General features: G+C 35.3%; 1 non-coding gene across 1 annotated transcript; it reads right to left on the bottom strand.

Annotated features, from left to right (window-relative positions):
* Positions 1 to 18876: 18876 nt before the first annotated feature.
* On the bottom strand, positions 18877 to 18995 carry LOC112469692. Its single transcript, XR_003042721.1, has one exon. It is a non-coding gene; the product is annotated as a 5S ribosomal RNA (ribosomal RNA).
* Between the last annotated feature and the right edge of the window lie 3124 nt (positions 18996 to 22119).

Consider the following 22119-nt stretch of genomic DNA (forward strand, 5'->3'; position numbering starts at 1 on the left):
GAATTGCCGTCACTTCTCACTGGATTCTTGAGTCACAGCACAAAGTTGTTGCTATAGTTCCATAGCCCTGGGGATAATGTCTGTGATTCCTTTGCTTATTACATTTTTGGAACAATACTTCTTACACTTGTAGAGTCTGACTTATGGTAAATCAAAAATGGTCAGGTTTCAGGTTTATGGAATGTTTATTAAAGTGCACAAAAATTGGGTTTTGACTTTAGAGAGAGACAAAATTCTTTTTAACTAGATAATTTCTTAAATTGACTTTTTAAAAATGGCATATAAGCAAGGGATCTCTCTGTTCATTTTAGAATGGGGAAAAATAAGAGCATCCTGTACATTTTTCCAGTATAACTGACATTGATCCTTAAGGGTTAGTGGATTAAGGTTAGTTTCAGTTTTTGTGTTATCTCTTTCAAAGTGGGACTTGTCTGACATTTTATAATGTAGAAATGATTTTTGCCCAAAGCTGTTGACTTTCATCTCTATATGAGCGTTAGACCTCCACTAACATTCTGTTCCTAGCTGCTGTTTGTTTAACACTACCTCCCTCCTCCAAAAGTAACTTATGCCTCTGTCCCCGTTGATGCTCAGAAACTTCTTACCACGTTATTCTTTCTGTGTTCTTTACCTTGGTTTTTTTATGATCCCCAGTCTCCCCACTCTTGTTCAGAGCTAAAAAAAATTCAATCTTCATTCCATTTGATTTCTGTCATCTTCAGTGAAAAGGAAGAATGACATTAGGGGCGGTAGACGAGGTCCTAGAGATGGTCATATTATTCGTTGTAAAACTTTTTTTTTTTTTTTAAATTTTTGTTCAATAATGATACTAGTTTGCTTAGGTGGATACATGTCTAGAAATCGCCCAACCTACTCAATGGTGAATGCCAGTGTTGAAATCCTAGTGATTTATGCCTCACATACCATCTGAACCAACTTCATAATCTTGTCCCTTTTTAAATGATTCTTCTTTGTAAAACTTAGTTTCTTAACTCTTTAGTGCTAAATAATATAAAGATAAAAATAATTGCCAATCTTGGACATTCTTTGATGATTGCTATTTTTTTTTCCTCCAAATAATCATTAAAATATGACCGCCATGATTCCATCTGCACAATGAGGATGAAATTTTACCTATTCTTCTACCTTGGCACAAGAAATTGATTTACAATGAAAGTGTAAGTAAAAATTTGTTCTCTTAAAATGACAATGACATCTGATTTTTTTTTTTTTATTATTAATGGGTATCATTGAAGGAAAAGAGAGTCAACAACAGGGAAGTTGAGATTGCTCAGCAGTCATGGAAATGGGTGGTGGTGATAGTGCTTTTCAGTTTCTGAAATGAACACTGAAGATGCCAGATTGAGATTTGAGTATATCTCTTTTTCGACTTTCATGTTAAAAAGCGCTTATTAAATGACTCTGTGTGAAACGTGTTCTGTTGTGTACTCTATAGAGAGATTGTTTCTCTCTGGGTGTTTGTGATTTTAAGTGATCACAGAATAGATACTCATGAGGATCAAACATCAAACAGGTACTTAGAGTGTTCATAATGCATGAATGCAGTAGTGCCCAGTGATTGATATGAGGGAAGTTTATTAGTTTAATTAGATTACCAGTCCAGTGGCTGGACACTGTTCCCTTCACTTCTGTTTACTTGGGAAAGTTTTTGTGAAGAAGACTGATTTCCAAAGAGATTTAAAGTAAGGGCAGGTTGAAGAATTGGTGAGCTGAGAGTGGAAGGGACATAATATATCAAAGAGCCAAGAGACAAGGGTAGAATGTTCAGCTGATAAAGAGACTAGATATATTCTAATGAGGAAAGGGTCTATAGGAGAATAAGAAGAGGTGAGGATCTTTGAAGTGCCGTGGCAGGAACGAGAAGCTTAGATTAAAGAGTTGGTTTCTGGTCAGTAGGATGATGTGATGTTCCTACAAAGGTTTATGAACAGATTGCATCAGTGTAAAGGGAAAAGAAGCTAAGACTTTTTTTTAGACTTCTCAATTTTATTTGGAACTCTATGACACTCATTTAAGCATGCCAGTCTCTATAACTGTGACATTTAGTCTCAGATAGCATGCTCTAATACGGATTACATACAAATTTAGATTATTCTAAAGCTTTATTGTATTAATTTATGCATTTTAGTTTTTTTATCATGAAATTTGATCTAAAGTAATTACTGTGGCAAAGAAGAAGGTTAAGTCAAAATTTGTGGAAAGTAGCAGCAGTCGAAAATGCCATTATCTCAAGTGCTGAGCCTAGATTTCAGAGCTGTCAGTTGGAGCCATATTTCTTGAGGGTGGTGTTTTGTTTTGTTTTGTTTTGTTTTGTTTTTTGACTTATCAAACTGAATTGTGTCATATTAATGTGGTAACATATATATCAGAGAAAAGGGGAAAATGATTCTGGTACTATCACTTAGGAGAAGGTTCAGAGAGGTAAACTTTTAGTGAGACTTTGGTGTACTTGTGATACATTTGTCCAGCAAAATCATTGATGTAGCTGACCTGATTGATATTGTTTTTTTTTTTTTTGATACCATCTGATTACAACTCTGTGGGAATTTCCTCAAGCGAAAAGTAATTTATGGGACTTACTGATAAGACCACTTACATTTTAAAACGTTTTCTATCACTAGGGAAAGGCCAAGATGTCCTAGGCTTCAGGGTTAATGTGCTTACTTTTAAGTTAGTGGTGGCAGTGCAGCAGTGAGTCAATGCTAAATGACAGGAAGAGGGGGACTACTGTAACAACACTAGTGATGACACAAAAGCACAAAGGAGGTCAGGAAAATGATGGTGGAATTTTGAAGATTGATGAGAAAGTGTGAAATTTTATCATCTTCATATTCCTCTTTTTTTTTCTTTAAAAGGAAAGAAAGAGCTTTCATTTCATCTGAAAGTCTAATCAGAGTAGTTAGTATTCATCAGACCACTCTTCTCCCTTCTTTTGTCTAAGAATTTTAAGATCTCAGAAGTTATAGCTGAAGCTTTATCCTTAATTCCAAAGGCCTTAAAGAAAAAGAACTTAACAATCAGCCTAACTTCAGCATTTAGAAAGAAACTGGAACAAATCATTTAACATTTAGCTTGGCATTGCTTGTAAGAGCACGAAGTACTAGGGCAATAATCAAAATGACTCTGTGAAAATTGGTCATGTCAGATCCATTTCCTGTTCTACGATAAAACAAAAGACACCTGGACAAGGATGAAATAGTAGCTTATTCTTAATTTCAGTAAGCTTTGATCTGACTTGTGTGGCATGTGACATTCTCATGATAAACTAGAAAAGCATCCTTTTCATTAATGGAAGCAGCCTCACAGAAAATAATGAATACAATGAAAACAAAATTTTATTTACATTTTTCCAAATTAATTGCTCTCCTTTGTCACCATGTGTATTTTTAATTGCTATGTTGACTTCTATCATTGATATATCATAATTTTTTATAACCATTCTTCTGCTGAACGGTACTTGGATGATGTCTAGTTTTTCACTATGCTAAATAGCACATTTAAGAACATCTCTCTATATTATTTTTCTTCCTTCTCCTCCTTTCCTTTTTTTCTTCTTTTTCTTTTTTGGGATTCTGAATATTTTGTTACATTCCTTATATTGACAGCTGTAATTATTGGGTCAAAAGATATGAATGATTTTTATAATTTTTGTTACATATTCCTGATTTTTTTCAGAAAGATTGAATCAACTAATAACGTCATTTAATAGAAGTACAGCCTAGTCAATATCAGATTTTATAATTTGTATTGTTAGTTAAGCAGTAGTACTTTAAACTTACTTTAATTAACATCTCTTTAATTTCTAACTGTATATTTTCTCATGATTTATTTGTATTTTCTTTTTCAAAAATTTGTCTCTCACCACTTATGAGTGAATTTTAGGTGTTGGCCTTATATAACTGTGTATTTCTTTTCTTTTATATTTTTGGACAACAAATTTTTATCACATTTTTTTCAATTAGTTTTAGTCCTTTTTGATTTATTTATTACAACTTAGTAAGCTGATGCTTTTATGATCTTTTCTCAGTATTTTTGTAATCAACACAAAATATTTTCTGGTTTATTTTCTTTATTTTTTTAAAAAATATTCAATCATACAAATATACAGATATACTAGGTAAGGATCGAAATAATGTTTTTTTTTTCCACTAATATTCAGTTATTCCAATATTTCTTAAGTGGTGATTCCTTTCCCCAACATTGAGTTGCTATTGATTTCTCACTTGTGAGAAATTAAACAGCACCAAATATATCTATCCCATTCCATGTGTCATTTTATTGCAAGCTTATGCCATATTGTTTTGATTAATGCTATCTACTTTATGATATTCATAAATGATTCTTGCCATCTTTCTACATTTTATCAAGTTGGTAATCACTGAAAATACAAAAGGATTCTAATTAGTATTGAATTAAACTTAATTAATTTAAGAGTTAGATAGCTCTTTCCTATTTAACCTGCACAGTGATTTCAGATTTTTCTAAAACTATGCTCATGCCATTCTTCTTCTTGGAATTCTTTAATGGTTCCATTAGTGTCAAGATAAAGCCCAAACTCCTTAGCATGGCCAATAGTCCCTTTATGATTTGACCCCTCTCTACCTGTCCACAATTATGTCTTGACATTCCCTGACCAGTTGTTCTATACTCTAGTTATATTGAACTATCTGTGCATCTCTGGATTATTGCTACTGTGAGTTTACACATTCTGTTCCCTTGAAATATGCTACTGCTTCTTCTCAGTCACTTCCTCCGAGAAGTTCACTTATTCATTCAATAATTTTTTTTTACTACCTACTGTATGCTGGGTACTATTTTAGATGCCAGGCATAGTAATGAATGAAACAGAAGAATCTCAGCCCTCATGGAGCTTTACATTTTGTTAGGACCCAGGTCTAGGTTAGGTGTGGTGCCTTTGTTTTCTCAAAGAGCCTTACTCTTTAAAAAAAAAAAAATACAATATAAAGTAGACAAAGTTAGTCTCTGTGATTCTAGCTTTTCTGTCAAAGGCCTTCTCATACCCTTCCCAGGAGATGGCATCACTGCTAGTGCATGAATTGCTTTCTCTCTCATCCATTATCAAACCTGCTCTCATGAAAGGAGGTGAAACTTACTCTTTTTACAGATCGTAAAAAATGAGAATTTAAAGTATTATTCCTTCCAGGGATATTCTGTTCCAAAGGCCAGAAAAGAGAAGCCTTAAGCTTTGGGACTAGTAGGCATCAAATTGACAAAAATCTAGTTAAAATTATCTGTAGTTTTGTTTACAATCACCCTTCTATGTGTGATTGACTCAAAACATTGTTAAAGATCTGAACATTATTTATAGTTTTCTTTGCTGGGAAGAAACACATTTCTAGCCCAAGCATATTAAGAAGTATAGAATATAGTAAGTTGATTTTGCAAGTCAACCTCAGATTTAAGAGAATAAAATACAGTGTGACGTAGATGTCTGACTAGTGCAGATGGCTATTTTCGTGGAGGTAAAAGTTGACATTAATAACAAATTTTATTACTGGCTTATATTACATGTGACACATATGGATAGTTTTGTTATATCTCTGTTTATGAGAAGAGTACATTGCATTTGTATAATTTGACTTATGTCCCACTATTTTGTGTTTTTTAGCATTATAACACACATATTTTTCAAAGTTGAAGAGCAGAGTTCAAAGAGATAGACTCTGGGCCAAATCCAGGCCATACTCAAGTTTTGTTTGACTCTCATAATATTAGCTCACTCAGTATTTTTTTTTTTTTAAGATTGAATTAATTGCCAGTATGTGAAAGTCAAGATATTTCATAAAGAGATCTTGACTTCCAGATTCTTTTAAAAAATCAGAATATTTGGCAACATTGGATCCTCATTCCTCTATGGCAGTAAATGACTGGAGCTAAGTAGTGGCTGCTCTTGTTAGCTTGTAGTTCACCACTGCCTTCATTCTCTGTTGTCTCTTAACCCAGTTTGCTTTTATCTTTATTGTTTCTTTCCTGATTCTGTGGGCATTCAAGTTTGTGTCTCTGCTATCCTACAGCCTTTATAACCATTATTTGAAATATTATGGAATATTCATAGAGTAAGAATGCTATAGCTATAAGGTTGTTTTCTCTTTTTAAAAAAAAATGTATATAAATTCTGTGATTTTCAACTTTTAAACATATTTTTCCACATCAGCATTATAACCTAGAAGCAGAAGTTTAGAGTCAAAAAATGAGGACAGTTATATGACTCTTGAAAAATATGCAAAATACCTTCTCAATAAAAGCTAGCCTCCCACCCACAAGTTCTCACATTGTCCATGTGGGGGTCATATCAGTTTAGGTTGTTTTTGACTTTTGTTGATCCAATTAGTAATCAAAAGATGGCTTGGTGAATATAGAATCAGAGTAAAGGAGGCCAAATAGTCTTGAAAGAAGATTTTAGCACACCCGAGTGAAGACTGACATATTAAGTTTGCTTTATAATACAGAACATCTGTCTCAAAATCGTAATGCCTGCTGTGTCAGTATCTATTTCCCTTGGTCACTGGTGGGTAAATATTGTCTAACTCTTCTTCTTTGTACAACCTCTCCCCCAACTTTTCTAAAAAAATCCACTTATACTGCCATCTTCTTTTAACATGTTCTTCATACAAATTTCAGTAACATTAGGTTACAGCTTTATTTTAAATAAATCATTTTACTGAGGTATTTAATCACTTTTTTGGACTTAGGGTAGAGCAACCCAACTGATCTTTTTATAATAGATGGCTTTTCCAGAGAACTAATGTCATCTATTATGTTTACCCTTTCTAGATTTATATTTAGTTTTATCTTCCAAGTTCTATCTTCCCTTATTCTTATGGGCTGACTAAACCAGCATTTGTTTAATACTTAATAGTTCCCCAAAGTTCACATAAATTGTATTTTATCTAATTCAGTCCCTATGTCAGTCTTCTGAGAGAGAATATCATGCTCCCCATTTATAAAAATGAAGAAACTGATGATCAGAGCATGTAAGTGACTTGCTAAAGGTCAAAAAGCTAGTAAGCAATAGGGTTGGGTATCAAACAGAGATTTTTCTGATTTTAAAGTCCCTGATTCCAAAATACGCAGTAGTCTGGAGTCTAGGAGATCAAGTAGAACCATATAGTGACCTCAGTGGTCAAAAACTAGAAGGAAGCATGATCCTAAGGCATAAACTATTCCTTTGAAGGTCTTTTGTGCTCCTGCTGTGACAGCAGGGTATAAGTTGTCTGAGTATAAGCGGTGTAGAACCCAACAGGAGGGATTCTTAGGGATGTAGTTGCAGCCTGTGTGTGAGTCCTGCAAACTGAGTACCCTCTGATCCTGTCTGGGGTAGCTGCAGGTAGGAGGGCAAAAGTTGAAGAGAGGTTTTTTATAGAACTATTCCTATAAGACCCGTTTCTCATCTGGCTAGACACAAAGATATTCATTAATGAAGCTCAGCTTGTTTCCTGAAGCATTTTCATTTTAATAGAGGACTTGTAAATAGAGATATGACAGCTGAAAAAAAATCGGTAAGAGTGTGGTAGATAGGGGATTCTCTGCTCATTAAAAATTTTTTTTCAGTATTTATCAAAACATTGAAGCGATTGAATTATAAAATTTAAAATAATGAACAACATTCTTAATGTAAGGAATTATTATATTCCCTTCAGGCTTTTATTCTCTTAAAATGATTTCTAAAACCATTTAATAGGAAGATTTTTGTATAAAACTAATTTTATGATAAGTTCATTATAATTCCTGTATACTTAAGATAAGCATTACAGCAAAACTTTTAAAAGTAAAAATAAGATGTATTTCTGTCTCCAAAGACCTCTGTCATTGAAAAAGGAGGAGTATTCAGCAAACCATTTTTCTGGCATATGGATTTCCTGCTGTTGACTTTTGAAATATCAGCTGGTGAATATATTTCCTAGCTCCTTATTGCACCCCAGTTGATTGAGAATGGGGAGAGCACTAAAGTAGCATCCATTTCTTTTGTAGAGATTAGAAGCAAGGTGCTTATTGTCCTGCTTCTTCAAAGGGTTTAGAATGGATGCTTAAGAGCAACTAAATATTTCGTAGTTGAATGAAAGTTGAAAACTAGCTCCTCCAGGCCTAGTGACCTTGAAATTTACAAGGAAGCTGAAAGAAACCATGTGCTTTTATTGGCTGGTATGTATTTGAAATCTTTCAAATGTATTGATACATTTTAGTTGAATTAGTATATATTCAGATCATATATAAATCATAATTAGAACTCCAATGACCTCTATTGCAGCAAAATCATTCTGTTCATGGTGGTTGAAACCTATGTAGGGGTGGGATATTATTTTACATGAAGTCTGAGATGATTACTAGATTTGTGTTTGCTTTAGCTAGTGCTAATATGTATACCACTACTCTACAGCTCTTTCAGGAAAAATTCAAGACAGCCTTCTAACCCATGGAACTTTTCCAATTGCAAGTTGTTCCAAGGGGAAAAAGCCTCCCCATGATCTACAAATGCTATCATATGCATTTTCAATTGCTACCAAGACAGTCTGTTTAGACTGTGTATTCATAAATAAGTGTCCTATGAACATTAAAGATTCTTTATGTTTTTAAATCTAGAAATCCTATTTTTATAAATCTTTTTTAGCCTAAGAATTACTATCATGAAAGAGATCTACACTCAATCCTTATCTTAAGGATACTACTAGCAGCTGCACCAAAATATTCTTAGGGACTGTGTTTATAGACAGGATGAAACCCAAAGATCAAGAGAAACAACTTGATCAAGTCCTTGTAGGAGCAATTAATCACTCTGTGATACCTCTGGAAATTGCTGAAAATGCATGCTGGCAGGAAGTTTTTAATCACCAAAACCATCAGATCATTTGCTTGATTCTTTTAGAGTCAGTGAAAGATGTGAGTTGGTAATGTAGTCTGTCCAAGAAAAAGTGAGCTAAGCACTGCCAGGGTTTCAGTGCTGGAAGAGAAGTCCCCACAAAATCTGGATCTGAAAATCTGGAAATTGTGTCTGATTTGGGTGGAGGGCTGCAGGAATCTTGGGTGTTCCTCTTGGAGGATCTATGTGCAGACTTAACTCACTGATGGACTCATTTGCTCTAAGCTCTGGTGCTGGGGCAGCAGCTCAAAGGGCACCAGGGACGTATGGAGAGGAACATAATTGTCTGGCTTCAGGGAGAAGGCTGGAGGGGCAGCTTTCTCCCAGACAGAAGTTCTGGCAGAGGCTATTGTTCCTTTGTTGAGCCCTCCCCCAACTCAGTGTGCAGAAACAGGCAGCCACCATATCTGATTCTCCCTCAACCTAGCTAACATTGGTTGCCCTGCTCTGGTGATTCCCTGAGACTCTGCTCTTTCCAACTTGTGGATCCACCCAAGCTGCTTCCAATGGCTTTTCCATATTAATGTCATATCTTGGCTCATACTGCAGACTTTCCTAAGAACTCTCAAATCCTAAAAGGTTCACAAAACTCAAACAAGCAATATCTGGCCTTGACGTGCTCCTTACCTTTTGCTGAGCATCCCCAAGCCCAAGACACTTTCAAACTTAATTATATGGCCAGCATTACCCTGATACCAAAGACAGATACAGACACTACAAGAAAAAAAACAAACAAACCACAGATCAATATCCTTGATGAATATAGATACAAAAATCCTCAACAAAATACCAGTAAACTGAATCCAGTGGTATAGCAGGTCCTTGAATAATGTCATTTCATTCAATGTTGTTTCATTATGTTTATGAAATGCCATAGTAACTTAACTCATTTATATCAATTAGCCTGTGGTAAAATTGGTTTTGTTATATATTGTTTTGCCACAGTTCTAAGAACCTATCGAAGATATTAAGTGAAGACGTACATTAAAAGTAACATATAGGGGAGTCACTCTGTAAATTATATAAATGTCTAACCCCTATACTGTATACTGAAACTAATATAAAATAATATTGACCGTCAACTCTAACTGAAAAATAAAAATAAGAAGAAAAAAATTATACAGCATGACCAAGTAAGATTTATCCCTGAATTGCAAGGATGGTTCAACATACAAAAATCAGTTAATATGATACACCACATTAACAAAATACAGGATAAAAATCACATGATTGACTCAATAGATGCAGAAAAAGTGTTTGACAAAATTTGACACCCTTATCTTAAACCATACGCAAAAACAACTCAAAATGGACTAAAGACCTGAAACTGTAAAACTCCTAGAAGAAAACATAGGGGAAAAGTTTCATGATGTCTTGGCAATGATTTCATGGCTATGGTACCAAAAGTACAGGCAGCAAAAGCAAAAATGGACAAGTGAGACCATATCACACTAAAAAACCTGCACAGCAAAGGAAACAATTGACCAAGTAAAAGAACCTATGCAATGGCAGAAAATATTTGCAAACCATATATCTGATGAGAGGGTAATCTCCAAAATATATAAGGAACTCATAACTCAGTAACAAAAACTAATAACCTAATTAAAAATGGGTTAAGGACTTACATAGACATTTTGCCAAAAAAGACAAACAAATGGCCGACAGGTATATGAAAAAAATGTCCACCATTTCTAATCATCAGAGAAATGCAAATCAAAACCACAAAGAGATATCATTTCATACCTGTCAGGATGGCTATTATTTTTTTTTAAAAGATAAGTGTTGGAGAGAATGTGGAGAAATTGAAACTCTTGAGCACTGTTGGTAGGAATCTAAAATGGTATAGCTATTATAGAAATCAGTGTGGAGGTTCTTTGAAACATTAAAAATAGAACTATTGTATGATTCAGCAGTCCCACGTCTATCACCAACTCCATATTACTTTCCAAAACTAGCCTTCATGCAACATATTTTAAGGACACTAATTATATTTAAAAGAATTGAAATCAGGATCTCAAAGTGCTATTAGCATTCCTATGTTCATTTCAGCCCTATTTCCAATAGCCATGATGTGGAAACAGTAAATGTCCATCAGCAGATGAATGGATAAAGAAAATGTGTTATATGCATACAATGGATTATTATTTCGACTTTAAAAATGATGAAATTCTTCAATATGTGATAACATGGATTAATCTTGAGGATATTCTGCTAAGTGAAATGTTGGTCACAGAAAGACATACTGTATGATGCCACTTAGATGAGGTATTTACAATGGTAAAATTCACAGAAACAGAGTGGAATGGTGGTTTCCAGGGGTTGGGGAAAAGGAGATTTGGGGAGCTACTAATCAATGGGCATAAAGTTACCTTAAGATGAATAAGTTCTAGAGATCTGCTATACTACATTGTAGCTATAGTCAACAATACTGTACTATATACTTAAAATTTTGTTGAGAAGCTAGTTCTCATGTTAAGTGTTGTTACCACAATAAAATAAAAATTAAAAAGGAAAAAAATGGTAACTTTTTTTGTTATGTATGTTTTACCATAGTAAAAGAAATCAAGATTTTTCCGAAACAGGCAAGATGAAAAGAATGAAAAAATCAAATAGGGAAAGTCATACTTTATAGTTAATTTGATTTAGACAAAGTTCAAGCCATATCCTCAGTTAAATTTTAACCTCAGAAGTTAAAATTATTCAAGGAGCATAATTAGTAAAGATAATAAAATATAGGTACAACAATATCAAGATTAATAATAGATAACATTTATTTAGCATATATTATGGACCAGATATGATGAATATATTATATCTGGCATTAGCACACTTTTTTTTTTGGTAGGAGCAGGATAGTAAATATTTTTTGCCTGTGCAGGCCACATACAATTAATTTCTTTAGCATATTATTCTTTGTTTTTTGTTTGATGGTTTTATTTTGTTTTTACATACTTTTAAAAATGTAAAGGCTATTCTTAGCCTGAGAGCTATTTAAAAACAGTCTGCAGGCTAGATTTGGCCTGGACCTATAATTTACTTACATTTGGTCTAGACCTAGAGTTTTTGACCTCAGCACATATAACTAACTGCTTAACAATATTCAAACCAATTGTATATCCCTGAAAAGTTTGTAGAAAGGCAAATTGAAGTTGAGAATTAATTGTCATATTTCCATGCCTTTTGTTGCTGTAGAAAGGATGATTTCACAACATTAAAGAAATAATTTAAATCATCTACCACCCTAGCACTATAACAACGTCCATATTTTTCTGTCCCGGACTTTATTCAGCATATTTTAAGAACACTCATTTTTAATATATTTTCCCACATGTAAAAATAACTTCAGCATCTCTATTTTTAAAATCTCATTATCATTCTTCATAATCTAATAGAATGTTAAAAAATTTATCAGTTGGATTCCAGTTATGTAGCTTTATCAGAGCTGTCGCTTTTCCCCCCTCTTTTCTAATCACAGTAGCTTTTTTTTTTCAGCCAGTGACTATAAAGCAAGAAAGAATAGAATTCCAGAAAGAGAGGAGGAGAGGTGCTTACTGAAAGAGCATATAGGGCTGAGAATGATGAAAAGATGAGAGTGGAATGGGATAGATTTGTTAAAATGGTGCATTTAATACCTGAAAAACCAATTTCTACTTAAGATTTTGATCAAACTTTGGCCTTCTTGTTTTTGGTTTTGTTTGTGCAGAGTTCCTTTTAACTTCTTTTTTATTTCTTCTAAGATTGGTGCTGTTTGTACTTTATTACAACTCTTCTTTTTCTTTGCCTCCCTGCCCCTAGCAATTTTCCCTAGCTATGGCTAAGTTTGTATTTTCCTTCCCTTCTTATATCTTTTCATTTGCCCTTCACCCTTTCCAAATACTTTAACTTTCATATGAGTGAAAATACATTTTATAATTGAGAAACAAACAAAAAGCCCACTATACCATTCTATTGTGGTCCGGAGGAGGGGAGAGGGTGGTCCCTGACACCCTTTCAGAGAGTCCTTGGAGTGACAGCTCTTTTCATAGTAATACTAGGCATTATTTACCTTTCTTACTTTCTTAAACTAATACATATTTCACAAGTTTCTCAGTTTTAATATTTAATATGGTAGATACTAATTGATATAATCCACATAAATGAAAGCTCTTTAAATCCTCAATTATTTTCAGTATAGTAAAGTGATCCTGAGACCCAAAAGTTTGAGAATGGCTTATATATCCGATCCTATCAGCAAACATCAATTAAGCACCTTTGTCTTTTCAGGCAGAGTTCTAGTCCCTTGAAATATGTGACAGAACCTTCCCTCAAAAGATCTCACAGTTCAGATAGGGAGAGGTTGGTAAAAGGGTACAAACTTTCAGTTATAAGATGAATAAGGTCCGAGGATCTAATGTTAAACATGGCGACTATAGTTGTATAATTGAAATTTGCTAAGAGAGTAAAACTTAAATGTTCTCACACACACAAAGATAAATATGTGAAGTGATGGATGTGTTAATTAACTAGATGGAGGAATCCTTTCACAATGTATATATATATATGTACATTTTAAATATCTTAAAATTTTATGTCAATTATTCCTCAGTAAAGCTGAAATTTTAAAAAATGTAGTTCAGTAGAGAAGACAGGCTCTTCAAAGAATAAATATAGTTGAAGGTAGGACATGCGAAGATATTACATATCATGGGAATCCAGAGAGAAGGATATCTAACCAATCATGATTATGGTGCTGGTGGTAGGAGGGATGGATGAGAAGCTGGAGCTGTATTTGTTAAGACTTCCTAGAAGAGGTGACCACTGAACCACTGACTTTAAAGATAAGGTTGCATTAGCTAGGAGAAGGACTGTGGTAGGAGACATTCTTGAGGAAGCAGCAGGAGCAAAAGCACGGAAGTAAAGAAGACTGCACTGTGTGCAAGCACACTCAAGTAGGTCTACATTGTTGTGTGTAGGGTGGGCCACAGGGTGGAGTGGAGGTGAGGCTAGAGAGATGTCAGGGGACAGAGCTTAGCCATTTTAGGCCTGGTAGGAGTTTTGACTCGAACCTTAGAAAGAAAGGAAAGCAGATGTTTGGTTTTATTTCTTCTTTCTGTACATGAAGAATTTGATCGATTAAAATAATATTAGTTAATTGTTGAGAATCAGATTTACTTCTAAACATTTCACATATATCAATGCTTTACATACATCCTTGGTTTACATATAAGAAAATGAAAGCTCAAAGAGGTTAAGGATACATAGCTGTCTAGAGGATGAAATGATATTCAATCCCAGCAGCCTTGCTCCAGGCTCAGCCCTCTTTCCTGGGATGCTGTAGTGCTTCTCGGTACAGAAGAAAAGAAAAAAGGGTAAAGGTCCGAGAGGTGAAGAACTAGTTACAATGTGGTTTTCAAAAATGAAAACTAGCTCTGTGAATGTGCTAAAAACTGAATTTTGCATTCTGAAGTAGAGATTTCTAGTCAATAACGTAAGATCCTATGTTGAGATACATAGAGCTTTTATAGATACAATTCATAATAAAAGTAAGTCTCTGAGTTATAGTCTAACAATAAAGCTCTTCCTTTAACATTTGTTGATAGACAGTTAGCAAATGGGCTCTTAATAGGCTTCTGTGGAAATAACCCCTTGGGAGCTTCAAATGCAGGTTAGGAGGCATATGTGTAAATTGGGTCACAGCCCTCTATGTGGTTATATGTGGAAATTCAGTGACTTCTGCAGTGAATTTGTATAAAATAAGCTCATTCCATATCATGATTTAACTATGTCTTTCTGTTTATATTTCTGCCGCTGACCTTTTAGTGTATTCTCTACTTTGTATTGCACATATACTGATTTATGTTTTTGCTCTAAAATCAAGTACTTAATGTCTTTTCATGTCTTCTTGTAAATATTGGTTTTTCTTAAGCTCTGTGATACCTTGAAAAAATAGTTGGAAAAATAAGACTTATTACAACTTATTAAAAATAGTTGTGTTTACAACTTATTAAAAATAGTTGTGTTAACAACTTATTAAAAATAAGTTGTATTGCTCCTAATTGGTTTTTCATGTTTGCAAGTTTATGGTCTTTTGCATGAAAACATTTTCCTTTATTTTTTTTGTGAAACAATTTAACCATAGCTTTTAAAACACAGTAATAAGCCTAATAGGAAAGAGATGTGTGGTAAATATTCACCATTCATTTAGTTATAATGGGCAGTAATGATGATGTGTTTTCTTGTTAAAGCTAATGAATGTAAAAAGTATTTTCATTTTTTGAAAGGCTTAATTGAGAACTGCTAGAGCTAAGCAGGATAGACAGGACAGAAAGAATGACAGGCAACAAAATAAATAGTGGAAAGAGGAACAAATCTTTAAATCCTCACTCAGTAGTAAATGACAAAACATGTTATCAAATCTACATCATTTTTTTTTTCAGGCATTTAAATCTAACTCTGACAGTTTCTTACAATGAGCACATTTGTTTTGAAGAAATTTTGCTTTCTAGAACTTTGAAGTAATTTGAGTGATAGACTCTTGACTACTATATATGCTACCAATATAAAAGTTTCAGCATCATTATTCATAATAGCCAGAAAGTGGAAACAACCCAAATGTTCATCAACTGAGAATAGGTAAATAAAATGTGGTGTATCCATACAATGGAATATTATTTAGCAATAAAAAGAAATATTTATTGCAACATGGATCAGCCTTGAAAATATTCCACTAAATGAAATTAGTCACAAAAGATTACATATTGTATGACTTCGCCTGTATGAAATGTTCAGTATAGGCAAATCCATGGAGAAAGAAAGTAGGTTAATGGTTGTCTAGAGCTGAGGAAGAAGCAAATTGGGAGTGACTTATAATGGGTGTGAGACTTTTGGGGGGGGGACGATGAACATGTTCTACATTTTTTTGTAGCAAAGGTTACATAATCCTGTGTATATACTAAAATCCACTGAATGATATACTTTAAATAAGTGTATTATATAGTTTGCGAATTAAATCCAACTAAAGTTGTTTGATCTTTCTATTCATCTATGTACATCTCAGCAGCAAGAGTGATAACTTGAGGACTGAAAAGTTTAAAAATGCATATTATGAGAGGAGGTAAAAGGCCAAAGACTATATTGTACAAAGTGTATAATCAAAACTATTTCATAAAACTGCTTCATGATTTGAATAGAAAGATTTTTTTTTCCCACTGGAAGGTAAAAATTTCCTATATCTTGTGGTCATTTTGTTAATATTTAATTTTTCTTTTCTCTCTTCCTGGAGAAACTTTGGATTCTGACAGAGCTCATTATTCTACATTGACCTGACAAGGCCTTGGAGATTTGCACTGTTGGCCCAATGAGTCAGATGCACACCCAAGCTGGCTACGTTCCCAAGGCTATACTTAGGTTAGAGTAAATGGCTTGAGGACAATGCATCCAGCACATAGGCACAAAGAGGTTTTTCTTTCTGATTGCCCATTGTGTCTTCCTCTTCTAGCCATGTCTTTCTTTCTTTGGACAACAGAAGGAAAATCTCCCAGCTATAACTGCTAGAATTCTCTTCTTTCCCTTTCCCAATATTCCAGGATATGAGTGTAGGCAAAGCTTTTCTTTCAAAAATGCTATCTCCTTTTATCCATTTGCTTTTTTTATTCGTTTTAGGTCTCTAGGCCTTGAACCAAAAGGTTGTGACTGGTGAGCTTTTCTAATTTGTTCACTCTTTCAGGCACACACAGTGGACAGCTGGGAGCACCATCAGTTTCTTTGTCCCATTGCTTGTCTAAGTGAATCCTAAGTGAGTCAGTGAGACCTTCAGTTCAGCTCTAACCGTCTCTTTGGTTGGTGGGATAGGTAGGCTGTGGGATGGAAAACCTTTTGAATTCTTGCAGTGTACCTATGAACTCTTTTGTTCTGCAGAGTGAAATAAAAGTCTGCTTGGGGAGTTCCTGAAAAGACTGTCATCCTCAAACAAAAAGTATATTTCATCCAATCTAGGTTAATTTCATCCTTTTCTTTTCCTGTTAAACAGTAGTCTGTTTATGAGATCTTTATTTCCTTACCCTGATCTCTCCATGGCTTTTTTAATTTAGCTTTTGTTTCCACTGATTTGCCAGATCTGTTTACCAGGAGTAACATTCTCATAGGTGAGGACCTCCCTCATGCCCAAACCTTCAGTCCTCATTCTACTAGATCTGAATGTAACACTACTGACCACTCCCTTCTTCTCAGAAGATTCTCTCCCTTGGACTGGAAGTCAACTGATGCTTATTGGATTCAAATACATTTTCTCATGCTGAAGCATCCCGGCTTACTTCTTACCTTTCAGCCAATCCATCTTTGTCTCTTGCAATGAACTATGTATTTCTCTCATCCCCTAATTGGAATGTTATCTCAAGGCTCTACATGACCAACTATATCTGGTTTATAATTAGACCTTGTGGTCTACAATAGTGGTGTCTTCAAGAGGTTAAAGTAATTGCAAATAATGGATAATGGTGCCAGGTGGACTGCTCCTGCCATTGTGTGATGTGGCAGTCACCATAAAAATCAGTTAAGGCTTTTTAACAAGTCAATAGGGCAAAACTTTTCAGCCCTGCAATACCTTAAGCTGGGGTTCTCTAGTCTTTAGAGAACTCAGAATCATTAAGGGTAATGATTCAAAATAGATTTCTGGACCACTGCCAAACTTGTGATTTAGAATCACTTTAAGAGGAGCCCAAGAATCTGCATTAATAAAAACCCAAGTGATTCTGATGCAGTCGGTCCAGCCGTCATTCTTGGAGGAAGCAATGCCACAATCCCTTTTCCTTTAGTTATATGCTACATTCCTAGAGAATAAGGAAGACCTAGAGAACAAGGAAGAACTAAAAATAATTCGCACAATGTGGTATAAGTTGCCTAGGACCTGGAATATATCTATTTCTGGAATAATCACAGTACTCACCACCTTATATTTGTTCATCCTCACCCTGAGAACAAATACATTCATTGCCATTCTTTATAGTGAAGATCTAAAAGAAGTAGGCATGCCAGTTCTCACTATCAGTCTATTTCTAACTCCACAGGAGTTTCAGAATCATCTGTAAGAGGCCTGGAATCCAAAGGCACCCAAGGGACTTGGCAACAAGAAATATATAGTAAGTAGGTTAGTTAATGAGGTTATGGTGTTAGTGTTGTTTCACGTTTTTTAAGATACTCCAGTATGCCTACATTTTCGGGAAACATATCCTCTGATATTTTGAATGATTTGGTTTGATTTCTTACACTGCCTGCTATCCATAAGCTTTCTCTGTGCCCTCCTTCCTGGGGGAAAGCCCCACAGAGTTATGTGAATAGCTGCCCAGCCATAAAGCTGGCTTCTCCAGCCTGGCATCACAAGGCCTGAAGGACTAGTTTATTTATAGCTGCAGGAGCTAATTCTCTTATCTAGGTCTTTTAGCCTAACAAGTAGGAAAAAAATCTAGAAAAACTAAGATTCTTTTCAAACAGCAACTTCTTCAGGAGGTAGAACTGTAAGCTCGGAAGACAAGCTGCCCGTGGCTCATATCCGCCTTAAGAGATATCGCCTCATAAGGTGTCTCATTGACATGGACGCCATTTTCTTTTGTTACAAGAAACCTTGGGTGCAATGTGAGGTCACTAAGACTAATAATGTAGGAGTGATTTGTAGTTCAAAGGAACAACTTGTCAACAGCTTGTAATTTTAAATGTTGTCCTAGAAGGAAGTATATTGTATATATAGGGTAGGTGCTTCATTATTAGTGATTTTAATGCACCTATGAGCACTTTGATGTACCCTAATTATTTCTGGTACCGTAGATTCCCTTTACTGTTATGTAATGGTGTGGATGTTTGGGATGCAAAATTGTGATTAAGGAGGCCTCAGATGGAGTCAGGGTGGCTGGATTTATGCTCTCGAGTAAAATTTAAACACTTTGTCCTCCACATTTTATTTTTTATTTTATTTATTTATTTACATACTTACTTATTTTTTTTAATGCCTACAGCACCTGATATTCCTAGGTGGTCTCCCATCCAAGTACTAAGCAGGCCCGGCCCTGCTTAGCTTCCGAGGTCAGACGAGATCGGGCATGTTCAGAGTGGCATGGCCGTAGACTTGTCTTCCATCTTTTAAAATGAAAGATGTTTGGATATGCTCTACTGTGTTCCTACTGTAACTAGACTTAGAGTTTGGGGGTGGTGGAGGTTCCAGAATGTTATTTAGTCTAAATTGAATCACCAAGAGGCAAAGCCAGCAACATTCGCTTAATCAGAATAGTTTGGTTAAGTTCACAGAAGTTTATCTTGTTAAATGCTGTAGAACTCTTGGAGATTCCTTATAGAGAATTCAGATCTTGTTTAGATGTGTTTCTAACGTCAGAGATAGTCTTATGGGCTACCTCCATAGCAAGCCTGACACCACCTAGGGCTGGCCTCTCTATGGTAATTGTAAGCAGACAACAAAAGATAATGCTTTTGTATCTTGGATACTGGTAAGCCCTAGCAACAAACAATCTCCATCTCTCTTAAGGAAGTCAGGATATCAAGTCAATTTTATGGAAAGGAGAATAGAATGATGATATGAGTCAAAACAAGGGCCAAGAATCCTAAATTTGCTTTTTCCTCTCATTCTCTAGAACTGAGAACTGCAATTTCCCATATTTTCTCTATATTTTCTCTTAACAGTGTCTTTTTTTTTTTCATAATCATGTGATGGGAATTCATGTGTGTCAGAGAAATTGCTTTGGCCTCCCAAGAAGTCATGGTAGAAGGTCTTAGTTTGGTACTTAAAATGTAGTCACGGATCAGCAAGACCAGCATCATCCGGGAGGTTGTTATCCTTTATAATCTCAGGCCCCATTTCAGAATTTCTGAATTAGAATTTGTATTTTAATAAGATCCCCAGGTGATTTGTATACATGTTAAAGTTTGAGAAGCCCTGGCATAGGGAATTATAGCTGTTTATTTTGCCAGTTGTGAGCACAGTATTTTCCAACTTCTTTGATCATTAAAGTGGCTATGAACTTGCCAGAACTGACTAGTATGGCAACATATTGGTGTGAGAAAGATGTTCATATATGGGGGTGATTGGCTTCCAGCGGATCCATGTAACACCCAGCATAAACAGGTTCTGATGATGTTGCTGTTAATCTGGGAACCCAAAGGCATAATGTCATGTTTTTAATATCTGACTACTGTCCTGCTCTACTTTGATAGATACATAGAAGAGGTGGGAAGTAGTTCACTATTCATCTGTAAAACAAGCACCTTTACTATAAATAACAAATAGTTAATTTTAGAAACACAAAAGATAATTTTAAACTAGTTTTGCATGAAGTTCGTAGATTTATTGGGAAAAGGTAATTTTCTAATTATGTCTGATATCTCTAATTATTCTAATACATGATGTTTACGGGATTAAATGAATGTGAAAAATGTAAGGTGTGGAGTAAAGTCTCCTTTAAGTCACAGTTTTAACAGGGTCTCTCTAGGAGGCATCAGAAGTGTCAAATGACCATGGGTGAGGAAATGGTACATTTGCAGTTAGAGTTTGTGGACATCCAACTCTGTGGATAAAGGGAGACCCAAGGCTCTGAAAGAAACTACCTTCTAGATTGCTAGTGTCTCCTTTTGTAGAGTATGCTTTCTGTTCAGTGAAGAGTCAAGTGACCAGAGAGAGTCATATAGACATTGAAGCTTGGACTTTTTGTTTTGTTTGTTGTTTTTGTTACTCTAAGCTTTTGGGAGTATGGCATTTCTTCTCTGGCTGCTTTAGGCATTTGACTCCTGCTGGTGCACACACCACAGGGTCAGGCCAGGTCTGTGCTGCTGCAGGTCCTGTAGCAGATGACATTTTACATCAGGATGTAGTACACATGTCATTCAGAGGCTGCTCTGCAAGGATTCACAAGGACTCACTGAGTTTGCCATGATTACATGCAAATATTTGAAAAGTCAAATGCCTGTATGAAGCAGTCTGTTAGGCTGCTGTTGGAGGAAAACAAGAACAAGTTGAAATCAGTTGTTTGGGAGGAATATTTTGACATGGTTTCTCTGAAGCTGAGTAAACATCATTTGTCCATATACCCATCTGGGCACATAGTAGCAGTCCTTCTGCCCACAGAAGGAATTTGCACACATTAAAAAAGTTACTATTGTGAATCTCTGGGACATAGATGGTTCCCAAGTGTGTGTATTTGCTTTCATATTATCTCTGTGTACAGTGTTGAAGCCAGATCATCCCCCTGGGCTACCTTGGTTTCTTCAGAGAGCCTCCTGTAGTCTGCTCTGGCAACACCTTCTACTTATTCCAAGGTTAGTACAGGTGTCGGCCGGTGGTTGTTCCACTTCTTGTCTGCCTGACCTCTATACTTTCATAGGCATGTCATTCTAGGGATTCATATCTGACCCAGAGTAAGTCTTCTAGTCCAGACTGTTTGCCCAGTCTCCTCCCCTGAGCATGATGGCAGAGGAAATTGACACCTTAGGATTTTTCACTAAGCCTGCAGTTCCTATCAGGCGAGGGCAGCTATTATTCCTTTTCTCCCCTTAGCTTTACTATATTCTCTCGTTCATTGACCCTGACAAAGTAGATTTTACCATTAAAAGTATCAGTTAGTTTATTTCAGAGGACAAAATGGTTTTATTGGACTTATTCTCACGCTAGCTTTTGTGGAGAGAAAATATCCTGTGTCCTATAAACTGAAATGATAGCATTATAATTTTGTATCAGTACAAGATTTGATTAACTATTAATAATAACTCTATGATTAAACCCTCCTGACATCCATTCTATACCTTTTGACTGTTGATTCACTACCATCCTTTTCGTACTTTCTAAAGCAGACCACAAACTTTGTTGTCTGAAACATCACAAGCGTGAGATTAGTGAGGGTTGTTCACTATCACTCCTCCTTCTTATGCCTCTTTCCTTGCTTCTGGCATTTCCCAGTGAACACTGGACCCTATGTGGCAGCCAGAATACACAATGGCAACTGTCTGTACATAGACTTTAAGAATACATTTGTTATGAAATGGGTTGAGCAAGGACTGCCCCCTTGGAGATTCCCTTCTACAAAATTTATTTCAAAGAAACATAGTACTGGATTGATCCTTCAGTAATATACTGGGGAATTTGCTTCAATATTTTTAAAGTGTACATACAGGAAAAGTGCCACATGTGTGATCAGATAGATTAACTTGAGTTGGAACGAAGGACGTAATGTACTCTCACATTTCTG

The sequence above is a fragment of the Pteropus alecto genome, unplaced genomic scaffold, assembly GCF_000325575.1.
Source record: "Pteropus alecto unplaced genomic scaffold, ASM32557v1 scaffold86, whole genome shotgun sequence".
NCBI lineage: Eukaryota > Metazoa > Chordata > Mammalia > Chiroptera > Pteropodidae > Pteropus > Pteropus alecto.